The sequence below is a fragment of the Macaca fascicularis genome, chromosome 20 (assembly GCF_037993035.2).
Source record: "Macaca fascicularis isolate 582-1 chromosome 20, T2T-MFA8v1.1".
NCBI classification, from domain to species: Eukaryota; Metazoa; Chordata; class Mammalia; order Primates; family Cercopithecidae; genus Macaca; species Macaca fascicularis.
The window spans coordinates 68,799,889-68,825,257 of record NC_088394.1 but is presented as its reverse complement, the minus strand read 5'-3'; the positions used below and the strand labels follow the sequence as shown (position 1 = coordinate 68,825,257).

Sequence of the window (25,369 nt, the reverse complement as noted above, 5' to 3'; positions counted from 1 at the left end):
AAGTAATTATCTGGATGGTGAAAGGGGAATAGGTTTTAGGCAAAGGGCTGTCAACAGTAACTTAACTCTGTTTCTATCTGTAGTTACTATGTGGCTTCATTTTCTTTCTTTCTGTTTGTTTTTTGAGATGGAGTCTCGCTCTGTCACCCAGGTTAGAGTCCTGTGGCGTGATCTCTGCTCACTGCAACCTCTGCCTCCTGGGTTCAAGCAATTCTCCCTGCCTCAGCCTCTCGAGTAGCTGGGATTACATGCATCCGCCACCACGCCTGACTAATTTTTGTATTTTTTAGTACAAACGGGGTTTCGCCATGTTGGTCAGGCTGGTCTTGAACTCCTGACCTCAGGTGATCCGCCTGCCTTGGCCTCTCAAAATGCTGGGATTACAGGCATGAGCCACCATGCCCAGCCGTGACTTCATGTTCTATAGAATGAGAGCAGTTGCTAAGTTTTTAATACACTTTCATTAAAACTACATTTTTTCAGCTTATGAATAGTGGTTATGGAGAGAGAGAAAATCAATGTCTGTTAATTTTTATGCAAAAATCTGCCATTGAATTGTCTGTAATATGTTTCTCAAAATATCATTTATAATTTACTATGTGATTTATACCCAAGCTAAATATAAACTGACTTCATTAACTATGTACATTATCATGACTCTGTTGAATAACTTTCACAGACCAACAAAGCAAAAGTAAAAATGAACTCTGAGTGACCTAGTCCAGTTAACAATAGACCTCTGATAGGCATTAGTTGAGGGTCCCCAACACACTGCCCCTCGTGTCAAGGGTTATGCCCCACTTCTGGATAAAGGTCCCTGGTCATTCAGAGAAAGGTTATTTTGTGTTTTTCGTTTTGTTTTGTTTTGCTTTGTTTTTTTCAATGCAGTGACAAGGAAAAGTGTAACCAATAACCAGAGTAAGGAAATTTGAATACAGCACTCGGCTAAGGGATGTTTTCATTTTTTTCACACAACTAATGGGTATCTACTATATGCCTAGGAATCTTCTAGGTGCTGTGGATACGGCAGCAAACACAACAGGCAAAGCCTCTCCTTTCATACAACAGACATTTTAGTCTGTTGGGGGCAAGAGAACAAAAAATATATGTCAGATGCTAAGTACTATGAAGAAAAATAAAGAGAAGGGGCTTGGCAGTGAAGGAGGGTGCTATTCTACAGAGGCAATAGGAGCCCTCTTCGCAGAGAAAGTGAGATTGCAGCAGAGAGCCCCTCCAAGTAAGGGAGCTTTTGCCATGCAGAGATCTGGGAACAGAGTGCCCCAGGAGATGTCAAAGTCAATATGGACAGAATCAATGAGTCTAATGAGAACCTATTGTGTGCTTGGTACTGTGCTGCGCCCCCTGGAGGATAAGGAAGTAGAACCGTGATAGTAAGAGAGGTTATGCACTTGCGAGCACTTGGGCACTGGAACCGTGCTGCCTGGGTGACTCCGCTATTACCAGCTAGGTGATCTCAGGCAAGCTCCCTCAACATCCCCATGTCTTAAATCCCTCAAGTATAGAATGGGTGGAATAACAGCAGGACAACTCCTTGGAGTTGCTGGGAGGGCTAATGAGTCAATGTGTGGAACATCCTTAGCGAGCACTCACTCAGCATTAGCTGTGACTATCATAGTTACAATGCTTTTCTCCCATTTCTGATCTGAACCCCTCTATGGCATTTCTGATCATACTGAAATGATGAGATTTATACTTCCTGATCTTCTAGGTTCTCTACCTACAACAGTGGTTCTCAACTGGAGGCAATTTTGTCCCACAGGGAACACCTGACAATGTCTGGAGACTTTTTTATTTTATTATTATTATTATCATTATTATTATTTATTATTTTTGAGATGGAGTCTCACTCTGTCACCCAGGCTGGAGGGCAATGATGTGATCTCGGCTCACTGCAACCTCCGCCTCTCGGGTTCAAGCAATTCCCCTGCCTCAGCCTCCTGAGTTGCTGGGACTACAGGTGTGCACCACCACACCTGGCTAATTTTTGTATTTTTAGTAGGGACGGGGTCTTGCCATATTGGCCAGGCTGGTCTTGAACTCCTGTCCTCAAGCAATCCACCCTCCTCAGCCTCCCAAAGTGCTGGGATTACAGGCATGAGCCACTAAGCCCGACTATATTTTATTTTTAATTGACAATAATTTTATCTATTTATCTGTAGACATTTTTGATTGTCACAACTGGAGAGCGGGGGATTCGGTGTTACTGGCATCTACTGTGTAGGGGCCTGGGATGCTGTTAAATAAACATCCTACAAAGCACACGACAGTTTCCTATAACAAAGAATTATTTGTTCCAAAATGTCAATCGTGCAGTTGTTGAAAACCCCCACTCTACACCAACCAGGGATAAGGATAAAGAGCTGATGACTCAAATGGATTTCCCTTTCATCTCATCCAACCTCATTCAAATGGATGTGCCACCAGCCCAAATGTCCTGACTGGGGAGATATAACCAGGGCTTTTTGATACCCACTCCATTGGTAACCATCTCAAGAGGAGAGTAGTAGAGTAGCTATTACAAAACCACAGAGCTGCATCACACAAGGTGAACCAAGAAAAGACTGAGGAGAGGAAGTGAGGTGCAGTCAGCCTTCCTGGGACCAGTCACTTGCTGTGCCTTAACTAGTCATGGCTCATGTCCACCCTAATTCAGGCACCTGTGGCCAGAAGAGGAAAGGGTTGAAAGAAGCAAAACGTGATCATTTAGGGCCTCAGGGAAAATGGGCAGGATGAATGAAGCCTGAAGCAAATGTGCTAGACAAACATGTATAAGTGCCTGGGAACAGAGACGCCATTCATGAATGCCAAAAAGCTCTGTAGACACTGCAGGCTTGAGACTAGTGTTTCTCAACCTTTTTTTTTTTTTCTCCCTCATTATCATCCCCAATCACCACTCCAGCAAGCCTTGCAGACATTGTTTTCCTAATCGCCACCACCGCCCCATACAAAATTTTAATATCACAAATATACCATTGGGCCCCGCGGTGGCTCACACCTATAATCCCAGCACTTTGGAAGGCTGAGGCAGGTGGGTTGCTTGAGCTCAGGAGTTCAAGACTAGCCTGGGCAATACAGTGAGACCCTGTCTCTACAAAAAAATACAAAAATTAGCTAGGAGTGTTAGTGCACACCTGTAGTCCCAGCTACTCAGGAGACGAAGGTGGGAGGATCTCTTGAGCCTGGGAGGTCGAGGCTGCAGTGATCCGTGATTGTGTCACTGCATTCCAGCCTGGGCAACACAGTGAGACCCTGTCTCAATACAAAACAAAACAAAACAAATATACTGTCGATTTGTTTATGTATTGTGGCCCTTTGAAGGACTACAAACCATTGTAATATCTAAGGGTTTTTGCCCCCTGCCCAAGAACCAACTTTTACCACTCCATGGTCACTTCCCTTGAGAATGTATGATTGAATCCACTGTCCCTAATATTTTCAGCTCCTTCCCCAGCCCCTCTCTTTTTTTCTCAACATACCTTTTCATTTGTCAAACCCCCAACTATGTTCCTTGCTCAACAATAATTAATTGTGATTAAGTAAGTCACACATAGAAGAGCAATTTTCAAACTGTAAAGACCTATGACAACGTCAGTTAGTTGCAGTAGTAAAAAAATAACCCAAGTGGCCAGGTGCGGTGGCTCATGCTGGTAATCCCAGCACTTTGGGAGGCTGACACAGGTGAAACACTTAAGATCAGAAGTTCGAGACCAGCCTGGCCAACATGGCGAAATTCCATCTCTACTAAAAATACAAAAATTAGCAGGGCACGGTGGCAGGCACCTGTAATCCCAGCTATTCGGGAGGTTGAAGCAGAAGAATCGCTTGAAACTGGGAGGCAGAGTTTGCAGTGAGCTGGGATCATACCACTGTACTCCAGCCTGGATGACAGCAGGAGACTCTCTCTCAATAATAAAAAAAATAATAACAATACAAGTAACTCTGACTAGTGTCCTCTCCCCATCCCCAACCCTCAACCTAACCGTGTGGGATGGGCATTGGCTTGCTTTCCTGGCTAGTTTTCTTTTTTTTTCTTCTTCTTTTTTGTAGAGATGGGGGAGTCTCCCTATATTGCCCAGTCTGGTCTCGAACTCCTGAGCTCAAGTGATCCTCCTGCTTCAGTCCTCCAAAGTGCTGGGATTACAGGCATGAGCCACTGTGCCTGCCCCCTGACCAGTTTTCAAGCGGGCTTCTTATGAACCTAAAAGGACAATAAGGAGGCTAGTTTATTGTTTGTGTTTTAATGACAGAAACGTACATGCAGTAAACACATGAAGCTGCTCTTCATGAAGAATGAGGTACCGGCCAGTGCAGTGGCTCATACCTGTAATCCCAGCACTTTGGGAGGCCAAGGCAGGTGGATCACTTGAGGTCAGGAGTTCAAGACCAGCCTGGCCAACATGATGAAACTCTCTCTCTACTAAAAATACAAAAATTAGCCGGGCATGGTAGCAGGCATCTGTAATCCCAGCTACTCAGGAGACAGAGGCAGGAGAATTGCTTGAATCCGGGAGGCGGAGGTTGCAGTGAGTGGAGATCACGCCACTGCACTCCAGCCTGAAGGACAGAGCGAGACTCTATTTCAAAAAAAAAAAGACTGAGGCATCTTTCAGGCCTTAGCTCTTGCTCTGCCCTAAATCAATGTGGATTTCGATGGTTACGTGCTGATGATGTTCAAAGGAAAAAAGGCCCCTAGTTCTTTTATGATGTATCGTAAACAAAGCTATGAGGCCTTTACAGATGCAGCACACACAAAGCAATCTGGATGCAAATAAACTTGAAAAACTTGATTATATTAAATTTAACTGGAGTTACATTAAGTAAGGAGTAGAGTGGCCGGGCGCGGTGGCTCACGCCTGCAATCCCAGCAGTTTGGGAGGCCGAGGCAGGTGGATCACGAGGTCAAGAGATTGAGACCATCCTGGCCAACATGGTGAAACCCTGTCTCTACTAAAAATACAAAAATTAGTTGGGCATGGTGGCACGCGCCTGTAGTCCCAGCTATTTGGGAGGCTGAGGCAGGGGAATCGCTTGAACCTGGGAGGCAGAGGTTGCAGTGAGCTGAGATTGGCCACTGCACTCCAGCCTGGTGGCAGAGCACGACTCCATCAAATAGAAAGAGAAATAAAGAAGCAGAGAGAGAGAGAGAGAGAGAGAGAGAGAGAGAGAGAATAGAGAATAGAGTGATTCTCCCAAACTTTGACCAGGGAACATTTTTTGTTTTCTCAACATACCTATTACAATCTGTCAGGAGAGTATTTTGAGAAAGACTCGTTTGGGAAATGCTGAATTGTTTCCAGCAATCATAACCCTGGATGGACCTAACGCCCTGTCTTCTCTTAAGCTCCAGCAAGGCAAATGCTGAATACAGAGACCCACATGCAAGGGAAGCTTACTTCATGTGGAACTTATGATCACCTACCTCAGTTTATGGATCATCTCATTCCTCATCTCCTGACCACATTTCTTCTGCTCCTTCCCAGAGGGGAAAAAAAAAGTCATCAGACAGGAACTTCTCAACTCTCCAATGCCAAACATATAAATTCCCTTCATAGCCCGTCTTCCCTCTTCTACCACATTATGGTACAGATGTTCCATATGCTGTTGGCGGCCAGTCCCACCATCACGGCTTTGCATTCCATCCTCTCCCACCTTCTCAGGAACTGAACATTTTTATTATTCGCTTCTTCTCTGCTGAACTTCTCTTCCACTAAATCCTTCTCTTTGGCTTTTTTAACCTAATGATCTTCCTTCTTGAAACCCCCCCACCCTGCCCCCACCCTCGTTCCCATATCTTGATCCAGTTACTAGCCTCTCTCTCTTCACCTTCATGGCCAAACTGCCCTAAAGTGTTGTCTGCATTCATGGGCCTTATTTTCTCACCTTCCACTTCCTCCTCAACCCATTCCAATCTGGATTTTGCTCCCTTCTGTTCCTTGAACCAGCTCCAGGAAACAATAAAATTAAATTCCATGGTGCTCACTCACTCCAACAGATATTTTCCAATTCTCATTTCACCTGAACTCTCAGCAACAATTAACCTTATTGACCATTTTCTCCTTAAAACACTGTATCCCAATTTTTCTTCCACTTCTCTGGACACTTCTCAGTGTTTTATAGCATATCCTCTTCTACACAGCTATTCAGTGTTGGAGTTCCTCAAGGCCCAGGCATAGAAGAGCCTCTTCTTTTTTCACTGTAGGCTTTCCCTTTAGACAATCTCATCCATCCCCATGATTTTGAACACCACTTACATGTGGATGACTTGCAAATGTATATCCCCAGCTCAGGTTTCTCTAAGTTCCAGATCTGTATATCCTATCACTGATTTCACATCTCAAAAGACCCTCAGATTCAGTGTCCAAACACTGCATTCATGATTTTCCCCTCCTCCAGACCAGACCATGCCAAGCTTCCTCACCCTTCCTGGGTCTCTTTCCCACCTTCCAACTTTTTGCCAAGTCCAAAACCTGGACTTTACCCTTGACTTCTTCCCCTAGTCATTCACCAAGAACTGTTGATTCTACCTGGTCAGCATTTAAGTTCATCTGCTTCTCTTTTCCCTTCACCTCCTCCTCCCTGCCTTGTTCCTGCCACCATCACCTCTTCCCTGAACCACTGACTGTCATCCTGCCTCCAAACTGCCAACATCAATCCAGTATCTACACTGTATTAAAAATTCAGAAAGTCTAAATTGCTTAATGTCATTTAGAAAGCTACATTCATGATCTGACCCTTGTCTCCCTCTCTTATCCCTCCTTCTTAGACTCTACTTTCTACCCAACTCATATCCATAGATCTACCAAGTTACCATATACACATCTTCCTCTGGATTTTAGATCATGCTATTTCTCCTACGTAGAGTACCCTACTTTGTCCCACTCCCAACTTTTCTGGCTAATATTTTTGATCCTCCATGTTTCAACATCTCTGAAAGTCTTGCCTGCCTTGCCTCCCCACTCCGTGTTGGAAGCCTATACGATTTACATAATCATAGTTTATATAATATAACACTGTTATAAAACCATTCAATTTGCATGTTCTTTGAACTCTCTGAGGGAAAAGACTATCTTATTTACTATGGTATAATCAATGCCTAGCACAATACCTGGCACATAGTAGGCACTCAATAAATGTTTGCTTAGTGAATGAAGACTTTGATTCTATCTGCATTATATGTAAAGGGCTCATCCTTTATATAGTATTTGGGGGGAAAAGGGCATATTCAGCCAAAAACAGAAGCTTTTACTCTGGGAAACACAGTGACATCCTTACAGATCCAGGTAAGACAGAGCCACCATTTAAAAGTTTCCTCTTTAAGAGAAACAAGGGAAGCTGAATTTTAAAGCCAACAGCTCAAAAGTGCTGGATCGAGTAGGTTAGCACAAGTGAGGCGGTGGGCAAAGCAGAGACTCAAAAAGTGAAGTTGACTTGTATTTTTTATAGTAATATTATTGTGGCAAGAGAGGCTCAAAATGATGGCTGGTTTTCTGAAGAGTTGCATGTGTCAGAGGTGTTTGAACCAGAGTGACTCCATCTTTAATAGGGGCTGGACAAAATAGGGCTGAGACCTAGGGCTGCATTCCCAGGAGGTTAGGCATTCTTAGTCACAGGATGTGATAGGAGGTCAGCACAAGATACAGGTCACAAAGGCCCTGCTGATAAAACACGATGTGGTGAAGAAGCCGGCCAAAATCCACCAAAACCAAGATGGTGACGAAAGTGGCCTCTGATCATCCTCACTGCTCATTATACATGAATTATAATGTATTAGCATGCTAAAAGACACTCCAACCAGCATCATGACAGTTTACAAATGCCATGGCAATGTCTGGAAGTTGCCCTGTATGGTCTAAAGGTAAGAGGAACCCTCAGTTCCAAGAATTGCCTGCCCCTTTCCCACAACACTTGTGAATAATCCACCCCTTGTTTAGCATATGATTAAGAAATAACTACAAGTATACTCAGTTGAGCAGCCCATGCCACTCTTCTGCCTATGGAGTAGCCCTTCTTTTATTCCTTTACTTTCTTAATAAACTAGCTTTTACTTTGCTCTATGGACTCTCCCTGAATTCTTTCTTGCATGAGGTCCAAGAATACTCTCTTAGGGTCTGGATCAGGACCCCTTTCTGGCAACACATGTGTTCATAGGGTGAAGCTTATGAACGAATCGATTGCCACCTGCAAGCATTTGGCAAATACTTGCTGACTGATTGCTTTACAACCTGGTTTTTAGCCAAATCTCCAAGAAGAAAGTTTCTGGCTTGTTTTCTTTCTCCACTCTCATAATGGCCAAGTATGGTTAAAGGAATGGCTTGGGAGAATAGTCATCTTTGATCTTTTCTCTCACCTTCTACATTCTATCCATCAGCAAGTCCTGTGAGCTCAACTTTCAAAATATACCCTGAATCAGACCACTTCTAACCATCTCTACTGCTACAGTGTTAATTCAACCTCAAATCCAAAGAAACCTCAAATCTCTCTTGAACTTCTACAAGAGCCTCCTAACTGGTCTCTCATCTCTTTTCTTTCAGCATACTTCACCTTCCATTACTATTCAGAAACTCTTTTACTATTCGGAAGTTGAGGTAGGGGATTCAATTGGGGTTTCCTTCCAAAAGCCAGTCCCCTCTTGTATGGCAGAAGCTATTCCCAGCCACAGAAGACTCAGAAAATTGTGTCTCAGTTACCTCCACACCAGCTCACTCATAGGTTTTATGCCAGGAGGAGCAGGCTAGAAAGACTATGGGCTACCATCCAAATCCAAGGCTCCACTTGTGGAGCAAGGCAGGTGTATCATTTCAGAAGAAGTGGACCCCTACTCTGAGGTAGTGGTAGAGATTCTGTCCAGGGGGAGAGAAGGCCATAAGAATAAAAAATTCAGAGGTTTTTTCTAAAAGGACTTACTGAGCCAGGTGCAGTGGCTCATGTCTGTAATCCCAGCACTTTGGGAGGCCGATGGAAGCGGGTCACCTGAGGCCAGGAGTTTGAGACAGCCTGGCTAACATGGCAAAATCCCGCCTCTACTAAAAATACAAAATTAGCCAGGCATGGTGGCACACGCCTGTAATCCCAGCTACTCGGGAGGGTGATCCAAGAGAATCACTTGAACCCAGGAGATGGGAGGTTGCCGTGATCCGAGGTCATGCCACTGCACTCCAGCTTGGGCGACAGAGCAAGACTCTGTCTGAAATGAAATGAATGAAATGAAATGAAATGAAATGAAATGAAATGAAATGAAAAGGACTCACTACTTTACTTAGAGGAAAATGTGAGGAAGTTCATGCCTAAGTGTGCTGTCAAAAACAGTGGAGATTTTTGTGGTAAACAATTAGGAGGAGGCTCTTAGCTCCATTAAACTACTAGCAACAAATAAAATGGTAGACCAGCTAGAAGTTTAACAGAGAACCAGGGAAAGAGACAGCTAAGCAGAGCCCTCCTGGGCTCGAAGCAAGCCTCAAAGACTGCCCCAGCAAAGGGACCTGACTAGTTGAATCAGGTGATGGAGCAATTTATGCCCTAGACATTGTAAAAAAAAAAAAAAAAAGAAAGAAAGAAAGAAAGAAAGAAAGAAAGAAAAAAAAATAGAGCAACCAGCTAGCAGTTATTGGCGGCTAACAGCTGGATATGTTACCAATAAAGTCAGCCCAGAAAGAAGCTTAACAGGGAACCAGAGAAGACATAATTAAAGAGAACCCTGCTAAAACTCCAGTCATCTCAGCTCATCAGAGGGACTATGTGCATGGCCAAGGCTTCACTGTCTAAGGAGCAACATTACACTATGAGGGAAATGGATTTCAATAATCTGTTCCAGCCAAGTCACTAAAGAAATAAAAAAGCAAATAACGGGCCCCAGGTGAGAGGGGGATTAATATCCAGAATCTATAAAATTTATCTGAAATGCATAATTTTCAACAAAAATAATGAGATTTGTAAAGACATAGAAAAGTGTGACCCAAAAAAAAAGGGGGAAATCAGGCAACAGAATGCCTTTGAGGAGCCCAGATGTTGGACTTAACAAATACTTCAAAGCCTCTACTGTAAATATGTTCAAAGAACTAAAGGACACCATGCTTAAAAAATTAAAGGAAGGTATGTTGACAATGTCTCATCCAACAAATATTATCAATAAAGAGATAGAAAATATTTTTAAAAGAATGAATGAAAGTGAAGATACAACATACCAAAACTTATGAGATAGAGCTAAAATAGTGCTTAAAGGGAAGTATTTAGCTATAAATGTCAATGTTAAAAAAGGAAGAAAAATCTCAAATCAATAAACTAAACTTCCACCTTGAAAACAAGAAAAGAAAATCAAACTAAACCCAGAGCAAGAAGAAAGAAACAATAGGCCAGGCATGGTGGCTCATGCCTATAATCCAGAACTTTGGAAGACTAAAGCAAGAGGATCACCTGAGCTCAGGAGTTTGAGACCAGCCTGGGCAACACAGTGAGAACCCATCTCTAAAAAAAAAAAAAAAAAAAAAAAAATTTTAATTAGTGGCTATGGTGGTGTGTACCTGCAGTCACAGGAAGCTGAAGTGGGAGGATCACTTGAGCCTGGGAGGTCGAGGATGCAGTGAGCCATGATTGCACCACTGCACTCCAGCCTGGGCAACAGAACAAGACCCTATCTCATAAAAAAAAAAAAAAAGAGAGAGCGCGAGAGAGAAAGAAACAATAAAAATTAGAGCAGAAATAAAGGAAATAGAGAGTGAGAAGGGGGAGAGAGAAAAAAAAAAAGTCTAACCAAATCTGGTTCTTTGAAAAGATCAACAAAATTGACAGTTTTAGCTAGATGACCAATAAAAGAAAACAGATTAATTACTAAAATCAGAAATGAAAGAGGGACATTATTACTGACCTTACAAAAATAAAAAAGAATGATCAGGGAATACTAAAAACAACCAGTTAGATAACTTAGATGAAATGGACACATTCCTAGAAAGATACAAACTACCAAAACTAACTCAAGAAGAAATAGAAAATCTGAAAACACCTATAACAAGTAAAGAGATTAAATTAGTAATTTAAAACTTCTCGCCTGTAATCCCAGCACTGTGGGAGGCCAAGGCAGGCAGATCACAAGGTCAAGAGATGGAGACCATCCTGGCCAACATGGAGAAGCCCTGTCTCTACTAAAAATACAAAAATTGGCTGAGTGTGGTGGTGCGCAGCTGTAGTCCCAGCTACTTAGGAGGCTAGGGCAGGAGAATTGCTTGAACCCCGGAGGCGGAGGTTGCAGTGAGCCGAGATTGCACCACTGCACTCCAGCCAGGTGACAGACCAAGACTCTGTCTAAAAAAATAAAATAAAATAAAACACCCTCATAAAGAATAGCCCAAGCCCAGATGACTTTGCTGGTGAATTCTAACAAATATTTAAATAATTTCTACAAATCCTCTCAAACTCTTCCAAAACACAGAAAAATATTACACATTTCCCAATTCATTCTAGAAGTCAATGTTACCTTGATACAAAAACCAGACAAACATATTACACAAAAAACTACATACCAATATATCTTATGACTATGGATGTAAAAGCAACAAAATACTAGTCAATGGAATCCAGTAACATGTAAAAAGAATTATACACCATTTTCACCTGGGAATTGTCCAGAAATGTAAGATTGGTTTTACATTGTAAAATTAATTAACATAACACACTATGTTAATAGAATAAAGGATAAAAACCACTTGACCATCTCAATAGAGGCAGAAAAACACTTGACAAAATCTAACAACCTTTCATTATTTAAAAATCAACAATAGAACTTCCTCAAACTGATAAAGGGCATCTATGAAAAACCCACAGCTAACATCATACTTAACGATGAAAGAATGAATGTTTTACCCCAAGATCAAAAATAAGACAAGGACGCCTACTCTCATCTTTATAGTCAATATCATACCAGAGATTCTATCCAGGGAAATTGGGCAAGAAATAAAAGGCATCCAGATTGGAAAGAACAAGTAAAATGATCTCTATTTTCAGATAACATAGTCTTATGTGTAGAAAATCCTAAGGAATCACGTTGCCCAAGAAGCAGTGGCAACAGACAGGTGCCTGGAGGGAGCGTGGAAATGATGAATTGGTAAAACTTTAGCGACCTCTAAGTGCAGATGGGAGAAGGCAGTTGGATGTGCAAGTCTAAAGTTCAGAAGGGAAGTCTAGACTAGAGACACACATTTGAGAGTTGACAACTCATGTTTACTGAAGCACGGTTAAGATGGTGTCGGAAAGGGAGAGTTTGGGCCATGGGAATGTCTGAGATTCATTGGTTCTTAAAAAGAAGGTGGTAGTTAATGCAGAAACACTGGAAATAAGCAGTAGAGGGGTTGAGTGCAGGCCTGAGAGGGAAGTGGTGAACTCGGAGACCGCAATAGTGTCATTCTCACTGCTTTTAGAATGATGCCACATTCCTGCTGGCTGCAATGCCATCTTCTCTAGTGCTGGAGAATGGCTCATGCTCTCCTCCACGTGGCAGATGCTATCATGCTCCCTCCAGGCACGTGTCTGTTGCTACTGCTTCTTGGGCAAGCTGCTCTTCCCTTGGGCTTCTGTTCCCCCAAAGCTACGAAACAAAGTATACCCTAATTTCTTTATTAAGCAATTATCTTATCAACCAATCTCTTAGTGATTGGCAAAAATTATGGTATAACCATACTGTAATATTGTGCAGCTGGACAGAGAGAGAAATTTCTGTGTGTAAATATGGAAAACTCCCCAATTCCCCAATATATTTTGTTAAAGACAAAAAGGCAAGCTGGGCATGGCAGCTCACACCTGTAATCCCAGCTCTTTGGGAAGCCTAGGCAGGAGGATTGCTTGAGGCCAGGAGTTTGAAAGTAGCTGAGGCAACACAGCAAGACCTCATTTTTATTAAAAAATTTAAAAACAACAAGGCAGGGCGCAGTGGCTCACGCCTGTAATCCCAGCACTTTGGGAGGCTGAGGCGGGTGGATCACGAGGTCAAGAGATCAAGACCATCCTGGCTAACACGGTGAAACCCTGTCTCTACTAAAAATACAAAAAATTAGCCGGACGTGGTGGCGGGCACCTGTAGTCCCAGCTACTCGGGAGGCTGAGGCAGGAGAATGGTGTGAACCCAGGAGGAGGAGCTTGCAGTGAGCCGAGGTCACGCCACTGTACTCCAGCCCGGGCAACAGAGCAAGACTCCGTCAAAAAAAAAAAAAAATTAAAAACATTAGCTGAGCATGGTGGCACATGCCTGTAGTCTCAGATACTTGGGAGGCTCAGACAGGAGAGTCACTTGACCCAGGAGTTCAAGGCTGCGGCGAGCTATGATCATACCATCGCACTCCAACCTGGGCAACAGAGCAAGGCAAAGAAGAAAGAGAAGGAGGAGGAAGAGGAAGAGCGGAAGAAGGAGGAAAAGAAAGAGGAAGAGGAAGGAGAAGGAAAAGGAGAAATAAAAGAAAAGTATAAAATTGGGATTACATGCTATCTTTTGTTTTAAGGGAGAATAAAACTATACTCAAAGTTGCTTATATACTCATAGAGAAACTCTGAAGAATACATGAGAAACTAAAACTAGTGAGCCCTATAGGGGATAAGGCAGGTAGGACCAGGGAGATGAGAAGCAAAAATGAAAGGACATTTCCTAGGCCAGGTGTGGTGGCACACGCCTGTAATCCCAGCACTTAGGGAGGCTGAGGCAGGAGGATAACTTGAGGCCAGGAGTTCGAGACCAGCCAGGGCGAGAGGGTGAGACCCTGCCTGAAAAATAAAAGAAAGAAATAAATTAAATTTTATATTGCTGGTTTAAAATAATATTTTCTCATCCAGGCTCAGTGGCTCACACCTGTAATCCCAGCACTTTGGGAGGCCAAGGTAGGCAGATCACCTGAGGTCAGGAGTTCAAGACCAGCCTGACCAACATGGTGAAACCCCCTCTCTACTAAAAATACAAAATTAGCTGGGCATGGTGACACATGCCTCTAATCCCAGCTACTCGGGAGGCTGAGGCAGGAGAATCACTTGAACCCAGGAGGCAGAGGTTGTAGTGAGCTAAGATTGTGCCATTGCAATCCAGCCTGGGCAACAAGAGTGAAACCCCATCTAAAAAAAACTAAATAAATAAAATAACATTTCCTCTTATTGCTGATGAAAATTAACGTTATCTCATTGTATTCATTAAAGTAATGGTAATTGTTACAACAAACAGATACCAAATGATGGCTCAAACACAATTGAAGTTTTTTTCTTGCTCAAATGAAGACCAACATGGTCAGTAAATAGCTCTTCTCTGAGCATTAATTGAAGCACACAGGCTCCTCTCATTCTATGGGCCTGCCATCTTCAACTCAAGGAAGCACTGGTCCAGTGTCTGGATTACCAAAACAGTCCTGAGACCCTAGCGAGGCCAGAGACCGTGTACCAGTGGCACCCATTTACCTTTATTTTTACTTTAAGTATAGAAATTGAGAAGGTTCAAGATCAGATTAATCCCACGTAGAGGCTATGCACAGTAGATGCTGTGGAATGATAAGGAAGCTAAGAAGTTAAGGTTGCTGGCAGGAATGTGGGCAGAGTATAGCACCATGGGGAAAAAAAGAAGTGGAACAATGCAAGGGAGTTAATGGACTTGGGAAATGTTTGAAGAGATTAAACGGCTGAATAATGTGCAGGTGTCAGATTGTGAGTCGGTTGGAGGGTGAGTAGCTTGCAGTTAGTAAATTATATGTCCGGGATTACAAATTCTAAAATAGTCTAGTTCAGGTGACGACAAGGAACACAGGTGTGGCTTTGGGAGCGGGTGGCCATCGTGGAGTAGATTGCATAGCTCCTCATGTCTGGAATAAGCAAGAGGCCTTGAGGTTAGAGTGTGGGTGAGGCCATCCACAGAGATGTTGAAATTTCCCACATATCAGGCCCTAAATAAATAAGGGAGTGTGCACAGAAAGGATATAAAGTAATTCAGCACATGTTTTAAAGGAAGCTGGTGATTGTGTGAGTCTAGGGGAGTACAGATATGAAAAAAGACAGTAAGTTAGAGTCTGCACTATGTGGGGAAAAAAGCTATTTCAAACAGTGAGTTGGCCGGGCACGGTGGCTCATGCCTGTCATGCCAGCACTCTGGGAGGCCGAGGTGGGCGGATCATGAGGTCAGGAGATCCAGACCATCCTGGCCAACATGGTGAAACCCCATCTCTACTAAAAATACAAAACTTAGCTGGGTGTGGTGGCACATGCCTGTAATCCCAGCTACTTGGGAGGCTGAGGCAAGAGAATTACTTGAGGGCAGAGGTTGCCCTGAGCCAAGATGGTAACATTGCACTCCAGCCTGGCGACAGAGCAAGACTCTGTCTCAAAAAAAAAAAAAGGACAAACAGTGAACAGTGATTTTAGGGGAAGAGCCAAGTTACACTTAAGGCAAAGAAGTAAACAGTTTGATAATGGCAGATAATTGTACCTGCTATGGAACAAATATTTTGGGCAGAGGAGAACAGAAGGAGGGATATAAGAGAAGTATGGAGACTTCCAAAGCAACATCACAAGAAAGATCATACGAAAATGTTTGGGCTTCAAAACATCTAGATATTATGGATAAAATCTAACAAACGTATTTTCAAATTCAGATCCACGCTTGCAAGAGAGTAAGGGAATTCCCCAAAGAAGCAAAAACAAAGAGAGGCCTGAAAATTTGGAAAATAAGAGTATGCTTATGCTCGTACTCTCTCAGTAATCATGGGTTTAAAGTTTAACACTAGCGGAGGAGGACTTAGACCCATGTAAGGCAGGAATTTAAAATTTAGACCTCTCCACAAAGCCAAGCCCTTCCAAATGTTAAGGTTGAGTAACAAGATGGATTATAAAGAAATATTTCTTTTTCTGGCCCCTGGGAAGAAAAAAAGAAAACTCTCTCATGACAGTTTGTAAGCATAGGCATTCCTTTACATGGGTTTAGTGCTCAAATGTAACCTACCTGTATGGTCTGGAAACCCCAAAGTTGACAAATTCACTGAAAAGTGATCCTGATCCATTTCATCAGCAGTTTTTTGTTTTGTTTTGTTTTGTTTTGATGTTGTTGTTTTGTTTTGTTTGTTTGTTTTTTGAGATGAAGTCTTGCTCTTGTTCCCCAGGCTGGAGTGCGATGGTGCGACCTCAGCTCACTGAAACCTCCCTCCCGGGTTCAAGCAATTCTCCTGCCTCAGCCTCCCCAGGATCTGGGATTACAGGCACCTGCCACCACACCTGGCTAATTTTTATATTTTTAGTAGAGACGGGATTTCACCATGTTGGCCAGGTTGGTCTCAAACTCCTGACTTCACGTGATCTGCCTGCCTTGGCCTCCCAAAGTGCTGGGATTACAGGTGTGAGCCACCACGCCCAGCCCCATCAGCAGTTTTAATACTACAAAAGAAAGAGAGAAAGGCATTGGGGAACATCTAGCAACCTGCCATATTAGTCAGTAATTTTGTGGCAAAGAAGTATGATCAATAAAATACTTTCAAAGATAAGGATAACGTTAACATAAAACAGGGGTAAAACATAAAACAGAAATACAAGATGAAGAAAAAAAATTATCCTGGCACTTTGGGATGCCAAAGCAGAAGGATCACTTGAGCCCAGGAGACCAGTCTGGGCAACATAGTGAGACCCCATCTCTGCAAAAAATACACAGATTAGGTGGGTATGGTGGCATGTGCCTATGGTCCCAGCCACTGGGAAGGCTGAGGTAGAAAGATTACTTGAGCCCAGGAGGTCAAGGCTGCAGTGAGCTGTGATTGTAATCATGTCATTGCACTCCAGCCTGGGCAACAGAGCAAGACCCTGTTTCAACAACAACAAAAAAAGAAGGTAATTTTCTAGTAAATATCCAATATCATCTCTGTTGAAAAATGCATGCTCTAGTTAAATGAACAAGTTAAATGACACCACAAGGAAGCAAACAAACACATCCAGAATGTAGAACATTCTATAAGACAGCCATTCCTGAACAAGTCAATGGTATGAAAAGAAGAGAAAAAAACAGGGGCCTTCTCTAGAGTAAGAGATATTTAAGCTTAAGACATAAAACTAAAAAGTAATGCTTAAACTTTGTTTGGATCCTGATCCAAATAAACCAACTATAAGTAGACATTTTGGAGGCAACCAAAAATATCTTACTATTTGATATGATGTGGCACTGTGGTTAAGAAATGATGTGTTTAGAGATGTGTACTGAGGCGTATGGGGAGAACTAACATGATGTCCAGGATTTGCTTTACAATCTTTTGGCAAAGAAAACAAGAAAAAGAAGGAAGGAACAAAAATGACAATATCTTGAGAGTCATTAAATCTGAGTGACGGGTATATTGGTGCTAATTATACTACTGCTTCTACTTTTATATATGCTTGAATTTTCACAGTCAAGAATTCTAAATTATTTTAGGGAACACATGAACAAAAAAAGTGTAAAAACCACTAGTTTAGCACACATGCTAATTCTGCTATTTACAGAAACATCTCAGATGTTTTTCTAGAAATTTCTTATTGCTCCCAGTGTAGAAGCCCAACTGACACTTTGCCCTGCTTCCATTATGAAATACCAGAGTCAGGAAAAATAAGTACTTTGTACCCTTAGATGAAACAACAATGATGAGGTCACCCCATCTAGTTCTAGTCCCCAAACTAAGTAATTCCTGTAAGTGTTCACTCCTTATCTTTAAAAAAATGAAGTTTATCTCTGCCTTTTAGAATGAGTATGTATGAAGTAACATCACAATGTTTGTGACTAGGATGAACATGATAAAAAGTTACCATTTTCCACCATGAACAGATAGATACAAACTGGCAATCTTACCTGCTTTTTATTTTCTTTAAAAACCTAAAAATCCTTTAAATGCTGCACAGATATTTGAGTTGATCTTCCTAAAGTCTGACTCCTTTATATCTTTTTTTCACACACCAAAAAACAGTATTAATGAGATATGATCTACATACCACACAACTCAACCCACTTAAATTGTATAATTCAATGGTTTTTACTTTCTTTAGAGTTGTGTAATCATCACCATTATCAATTTTAGAATACATTCATCACTCCAAAAAGAAACTCTGTACCCACTAGCCATATCTCTCCATCTCCCACATATGGCCTCACCCCTAGCTCTAGAAGTAACTAATCTATTTTCTGTCTCTATAAGTAATATGATTTGGCTCTGTGTCCCCACCCAAATCTCATGTCGAATTGTAATTCCCAGTGTTGAAGGACGGGCCTGTTGAGAGGTGATTAAATCATGGGGGTGGATTTCCCCCTTGCTGTTCTTGTGATAGAATTCTCCCAAGATCTGCTTGTTTAAAAGTGTGTAGAACCTCCTCCTACTCCCACTGGCCATGTGAAGATATGCCTGCTTCCCCTTCACCTTCTGCCATGTTGTAAGTTTCCTGAGACCTCTGCATAAGCAGAAAACTATACAGCCTGCAAAACTATGAGCACAATTAAACCTCTTTTCCTTATAAATTAACCAGTCTCAGGTAGTTCTTCATAGCATTGTGAGAATGCACTAATACAAAACATTGGTACCATAGAAGAGGGGCATTACTATAAAGACACCTGAAAATGTGTGAGCAACTTTGCAACTGAGTAACAGGCAGAGGTTGGAAAAGTTTGGAGGGCTCAGAAGAAGAAAGGAAGATGGGAGAAAGTTTGGAACTTCCTAGAGACTTGTTGAATCATTGTGACCAAAATGCTGATGGTGATATGGACAGTGAAGTCCAGGCTGAGGAGGTCTCAGATGAAGATGAGAAACTGTGAAGCCCTAATATCTGAGACAGGTCTCAGTAAATTTAGAAAGTTTATTTTGCCAATGTTGAGGGCACACACCCATGAACAGCCTCAGGAGGTCCTGACAACATGTGCCCAAAGTCATTGGGGGATAGCTTGGTTTTATACATTTTAGGAAGACGTGAGACATGAGACATCAATCAATATATGTAAGATAAGCATTGGTTCTGTCTGAAAAGGCAGGACAACTCAAGCAGGGAGGGGGCTTCCAAGTCACAGGTAGGTGAGAGACAAGTGATTGCATTCTTTTGAGTTTCTGATTAGCCTTTCCAAAGGAGGCAATCAAATATGCATTTATCTCAGTGTGCATAAGGATGACTTTGAATGCAATGAAAGGCAGGTTTGCCATAAGCAGTTCTCAGCTTGACTTTTCCCTTTAGCTTAGTGATTTTGGGGCCCCAAAGTGTATTTTTCTTTCGCAGAACTTATTGGGAACTGGAGTAAAGATTACTCTTACTATGCTTTAGCAAAGAGACTGGCGGCATTGTGCCCCTGCTCCAGGGACCTGTTGAACTTTGAACTTGAGAGAAATGAGTTAGGGTATCTGGCAGAAGAAATTTCTATGCAGCAAAGTGTTCCAAGATGTAGCCTGGCTGCTGCTAACAGCATAACTCATATGCATGCACAAAGAGATTATCTGAAATTGGAACTTATATTTAAAAAGGAAGCAGAGTGTACAAGTTTGGAAAATTTGTAACCCAGCCATGTGGTAGAAAAGAAAAACCCATTATCTGGGGAGGAATTCAAGCTGGCTGTAGAAATTTGCATAAGTAAAGAGAAGCTGGAAGTTAATAGCCAAGACAATGGTGAAAATGTCTCCAAGGCATTTCGGGGACCTTCATGGCAGCCCCTCCCATTACAGGCCTAGAGGCCTAGGAGGGACAAATGGTTTCATGGATTGGGCCCAGGGCCCCACTGCTCCGTGCAGCCTTGGGACATGGTGCCCTGTGCCCCAGCTGCTCCAGCTCCAGCCATGGCTAAAATAGCCCCAGATATGTCTTAAGCCACTGCTCCAGAGGGTGCCAGCCAAAAACCTTGGTTGCTTCCATGTGATGTTATGCCTTCAGGTGCACAGAGGGCAAGAGTTGAAGCCTGGGAGCCTCTGCCTAGATTTCAGAGGATGTATGATGATGCCTAGATATCCAGGCAGAAATCTGCTGCAGGGGCAGAGCCCTCATGGAGAACCTCTACTAGGGGACTGCTGAAGGGAAATGTGGGGTTGGAGCCCCCACACAGAGTCCTCACTGGGGCACTGCCTACAGGAGCTATGAGAAGAGGGCCACCGTCCTCCAGACCACAGAATGGTAGATCCACTGACAGCTTGCACCATGCACCTGGAAAAGCTGAAGGCACTCAACTCCAGCCTCTGAAAGCAGCCACAACAGCTGTACCCTGCAGAGCCACAGAGGCAGAGCTGCCCAAGGCCTTGGGAGCCCACCCTTTGCATCAATGTGGCCTGGAGGTGAGACATGAAGTCAAAGGAGATAATTTTGGAGCTTTAAGATTTAATGACTGCCCTGCTGGGTTTTGAATTTGCATGGGACCAGTAGCCCCTTTGTTTTGGCCATTCTCCCTTTTGGAAAGGGAGTATTTACCCAATGCCTATACCCTTATTGTATCTTGGAAGTAATTAACTTGTTTTTTATTTTACAGGCTCATAGGTGGAAGGGACTTGCCTTGTCTCAGATGAGACTTTGGACTGAGGACTTCTAAGTTAATGCTGAAATGATTTAAGACTTTAGGGGGCTGTTAAGAAGGAGAGATTGTATTTTGCAATGTGAGAAATACATGAGATTTGGGAGGGTCCAGGGCCAGAATAATATGGTTTTGCTCTGTGTCCCCAGCCAAATCTCATGTTGAATTGTAATTCCCAATGTTGGAGGAGGGGCCTGGTGGGAGGTGATTGAATCTTGAAAGTGGACTTCCCCCTTGCTGTTCTTGTGATAGAGTTCTCCCAAGATCTGCTCATTTAAAAGTGTGTAGTGCCTTCCTCTGCCTCCTGCTGGCCAAGTGAATATGTACCTGCTTCCCCTTCACCTTCTGCCATTATTGTAAGTTTCCTGAGGTCTCCTCAAAAGGAGAGGCTTGTACAGCCCACAGAACTCTTAGCACTGTTAAACCTCTTTTCCTTATAAATTACCCAGTCTCGGGTAGTTTTTTATAGCAGTGCAAGAATGGAGCAATACAATGAGTTTGCCTATTCTGACATTTATATAAATGGAATCACACAATACATAGTATTTTTGATTACTAACATTTTCAAGATTCTTTCACGTACTATAGTAGCATGAATCAGTATTTCACTCTTTTTCACTCCCGTATGATATTCCATTGTATAGATGCATCACATTTTATTTATCCAACATTTGGGTTGTTTCCATTTTTTTTTTCTGGCTGTTATAAATAATATGGCTATGGACATTTATGTGAAAGCTTTTTGGACTTTTTTTTTAAGAGATAGGGTCTGGCTCTGTAACCCAGGCTGGAGTACAGTGGTGCTAACACAGCTCACTGCAGCCTCAAAATCCTGAGCCCAAGTGATCTTCGCACTTCAGTCTCCCAAGTAGCAGGAACTACAGGCATGAGCTACCACACCTGGCTTTGTAAAGATTTTTATGTGTGTGACAGCGTCTTCTTATGTTGTCCAGACCGGTCCCAAACTCCTAGGCTCAACCAATCCTCCTGCCTCTGCCACCTGAATAGCTGGTATTATAGACACACAATACCATGCCCAGCTGTGTAAAAGTTTTTATAAAACATATGTTCTCTTTTCTCTTGTTTTCTTTTCTCTAGGAGTAGAATTGAGGGTCATATAGTAACTATATATATATATATATATTTTTTTTTTTTTTTTTTTTTTTTTTGAGACGGAGTCTCGCTCTGTCGCCCAGGCTGGAGTGCAGTGGCCGGATCTCAGCTCACTGCAAGCTCCGCCTCCCAGGTTTACGCCATTCTCCTGCCTCAGCCTCCCGAGTAGCTGGGACTACAGGCGCCCGCCACCTCACCCGGCTAGTTTTTTGTATTTTTTAGTAGAGACGGGGTTTCACGGTGTTAGCCAGGATGGTCTCGATCTCCTGACCTCGTGATCCGCCCGTCTCGGCCTCCCAAAGTGCTGGGATTACAGGCTTGAGCCACCGCGCCCGGCCTTAGTAACTATATTTTTTAACCTTTTGAGGAGATGCCAAATTGTTTTCCAAAGTGGCTGCACTATTCTACATTCCCACCAGTAGTGTATGAGGATTTCAATTTCTCCATATTCTTCCCAACACTCATTATTGTCTGACTTTTCTATTATAGCCATCCTATAAGTGTGAAGAAGTATCTCATGGTTTTGATTTGCATTTCCCTAATGGCTAATGATGTTGAACAACTTTTCAAGTGTTTATCAACTTTCCTTTCTCCTCTCTGAAAGTGATATTTCTAAATGCCTTTGTCTCTGTGTCTTTCATCTATGCTAATAATATCTTCAGTTAAACTTAACTTTCCCTTGCTGTAGTTCACTTAACAAGAGGATAAAAAGTAATGGCAACACATTAGTCTTTGTACTTTCTCATTCATTCATTCATCAAATATGTACTGAGAGGCCACCCTGTCCCAGATGCTGTTCTAAACACCGATCATATAGAAGAAAATAAAACAGACAAAAAACTATTGTCATCATGGAGCTTACATGGGTTTATGGGGTTTTTTTTATTGTGACTTTTAGAAACACATAAAAAGTTTACCACCTAAACCATAGTAAGTGTACTGTTCAGTAAAACATATTCACATTTTGTGAAATAGATCTCCAGAACTTTTCCATCTTGCAAATCTGAAACTCCCTACCTATTAAACAACTCACTTACTCCTCCCCACAGACCCTAGTTTCTATCATTCTATTTTCTGTTTCTATGAATTTGACTATTTTAGATAATTCATATAAATGGAATCATACAGTATGTGTCTTTTTGTGACTGGCTTGTTTCACTTAACATTATGTCCTCAAGGTTCATCCATGTTGTAGCATGTAACAGGATTTTCTTCCTTTTTAAAAGTCTAAATAATATGCTATTATATGTATATACCACATTTTGTTTATCCATTCATCCCTCAGTAGACAGTTTGGTTGCTTCCATTTCTTGGATACTGTGAATAGTGCTGCTATGAACATGATAGCACAAATATCTCTTAAATATCTCTTTGAGACTCTGCTTTCAATTCTCTTGGATATATAACCAAAAGTGGTATTGCTGAATCATACGGTAGTCTGGCAGTTTTCGAGGAACTGCCATACTATTTTCTTTCCTTTTTTTTTTTTTTTTAATGGAGTTTCACTCTTATTGCCCAGGCTGAAGTGCAATGCTGCAATCTCGGCTCACCACAACCTCCACCTCCCGGGTTCAAGCGATTCTCCTGCCTTACCCTCCCAAGTAGCTATGATTACAGGCATGTGCTACCAGCTGTTTTTGTTTGTTTGTTTGTTTGTTTTTTAGAGACAGGGTTTCTCCATGTTGGTCAGGCTGGTCTCGAACTCCCAACTCAGGTGATCTGCCCGCCTTGACCTCCCAAAGTGCTGGAATTACAGGCATGAGCCACTGCGTCTCGCCTGCCATACTATTTTCTATAGTGGCTGTACCATTTTGCAATCCTACCACCAATGCAAAAGGATCCAGTTGCTCCACATCCTCATCAACAGTTGCTATTTTCTGAGTTTTGGTGTTTTTTAAAAAATAATGGCCATCCTATTATCCTGAGGTGATATCCCCTCATCAACAGTTGCTATTTTCTGGGTTTTGGTGTTTTTAAAAAAATAATGGCCATCCTATTATCCTGAGGTGATATCTCAGTGTGGTTTTGGTATGAATTTCTCTAATGGTTAGTGATGTTGGGCATATTTTCATAGGCTTGTTGGCCATCTGTGTATCTTCTTTGGAGAAATGCCTATTCAAGCCTCTTTTTAAATTGGGTCATTTGACTTTTTTGTTGTTGAGTTGCAGGAGTTCTTTATTTTTTTTTAATTTTTTTTTTTTTTTTTTTGAGACGGAGTCTCATGCTGTTGCCCAGGCTGGAGTGCAGTGGCGCGATCTCGGCTCACTGCAAGCTCCGCCTCCTGGGTTCACGCCATTCTCCTGCCTCAGCCTCCTGAGTAGCTAGGACTACAGGCGCCCGCCACCACGCCCGGCTAATTTTTTGTATTTTTAGTAGAGACGGGGTTTCACTGTGGTCTCGATCTCCTGACCTTGTGATCCGCCCGCCTCGGCCTCCCAAAGTGCTGGGATTACAGGCTTGAGCCACCGCACCCGGCCTGGAGTTCTTTATATATTCTGAATGTTAATGCCTCATCGGATATATAATATTAAAATATTTTTGCCCGTTCCACAGGGAGAAGAAAATGCCTTTTCATTTTGATTATGTTTTCTGATGCACAAAAGTTTTTAAGTTCCATTTGTCCATTTTTGCTTTTGTTACCTATGCTTTTGGTGTGATATCCAAGAAATCATTGCCAAATCCAGTATCAGGAAGCTTTCCTCCCATGTTTTCTTCTAGGAGTTTTATAGTTTGGGGTATTACATTTAGGTCTTTAGTCTAGTTTGAGTTTTTATATATGGTGTAATATAGAAAAGCTTCTTTTGCATATGGATATCTAGTTTTCTCAAAACCATTTATTGAAGACACTGTTCTTTCCCCATTCAGTCATCTTGGCACCATTGTCAAAGATCATTTGACCATATATACAAGGGTTTATTTCTTGGCTATTCTACTTCATTGGCCCATTTATCTGTTTTTATGCCAGTACCACACTGTTCTGATTACTGTGGTTTTGTAATATCTTTTGAAATCAGGAAGTGTGACTCCTTCAATTTTATTCTTCCTTTTCAAATTTTTTTTGGTTATTCAGGGTCCCTTGAGATTTTGTATGAATTTTAGGGTGATTTTTTTTCTATTTTGAAAAAAAAAAATACTATTGGGATTTTGATATGGATTGTATTGAAATCTATTGATCACTTTGGGCAGCATGAATATCTTCACAGCATTAAGTACTGCAATCCATGAGCATGGGATGTCTTCTCATTTATTTGTGTCTCCTTTAGTTTCTTTCAGCAATGTTTTGTAGTTTTGACTGTACAAATCATTTTTGGTTTTTTTTCCCTGAGACACAGTCTCGCTCTGTTGCCCAGGCTGGAGTGCAGTGGCATGATCACAGCTCACTGCAGCCTCTGCTTCATGGGTTCAAGCAATTCTCCTGCCTCAGCCTCCTGAGTAGCTAGGATTACAGGTGTGCACCACCACGCCCAGCTAATTCTTATATTCTTAGTAGAGATAGGTATTCACCATGTTGGCCAGGCTGGTCTCGAACTCCTGACATCGTGATCCACCTGCCTTGTCCTCCCAAAGTGCTGGGATTACAGGCATGAGCGACCGCGCCCAGCTGATTATACGAGTCATTTACCTCCTTGGTTAGGTTTATTCCTAAGTATTTTATTCTTTTCGATGCTATCGTAAATGGAATTGTTTTCTTAATTTTCTTTTTGTATTGTTCATTGTTAGTGTATAGAAAAGCAACTGACTTTTTCA

General features: G+C 42.1%; 1 protein-coding gene across 7 annotated transcripts in view; it reads right to left on the bottom strand.

Annotated features, from left to right (window-relative positions):
* ZNF19 (zinc finger protein 19) overlaps positions 1-25,369 on the bottom strand; it is a 93,403-nt gene that overhangs the window by 65,676 nt on the left and 2,358 nt on the right. For 3 of the 7 annotated variants that reach the window (XM_074027942.1, XM_065537268.2, XM_074027945.1), the window contains exon 2: positions 5,441-5,493. The exons of the other annotated variants lie outside the window; for them this stretch is intronic. The gene's annotated coding sequence lies outside the window, so the exon portion shown is untranslated. The remainder of the gene's footprint in view (positions 1-5,440; positions 5,494-25,369) is intronic. 7 annotated transcript variants of the gene reach the window in all.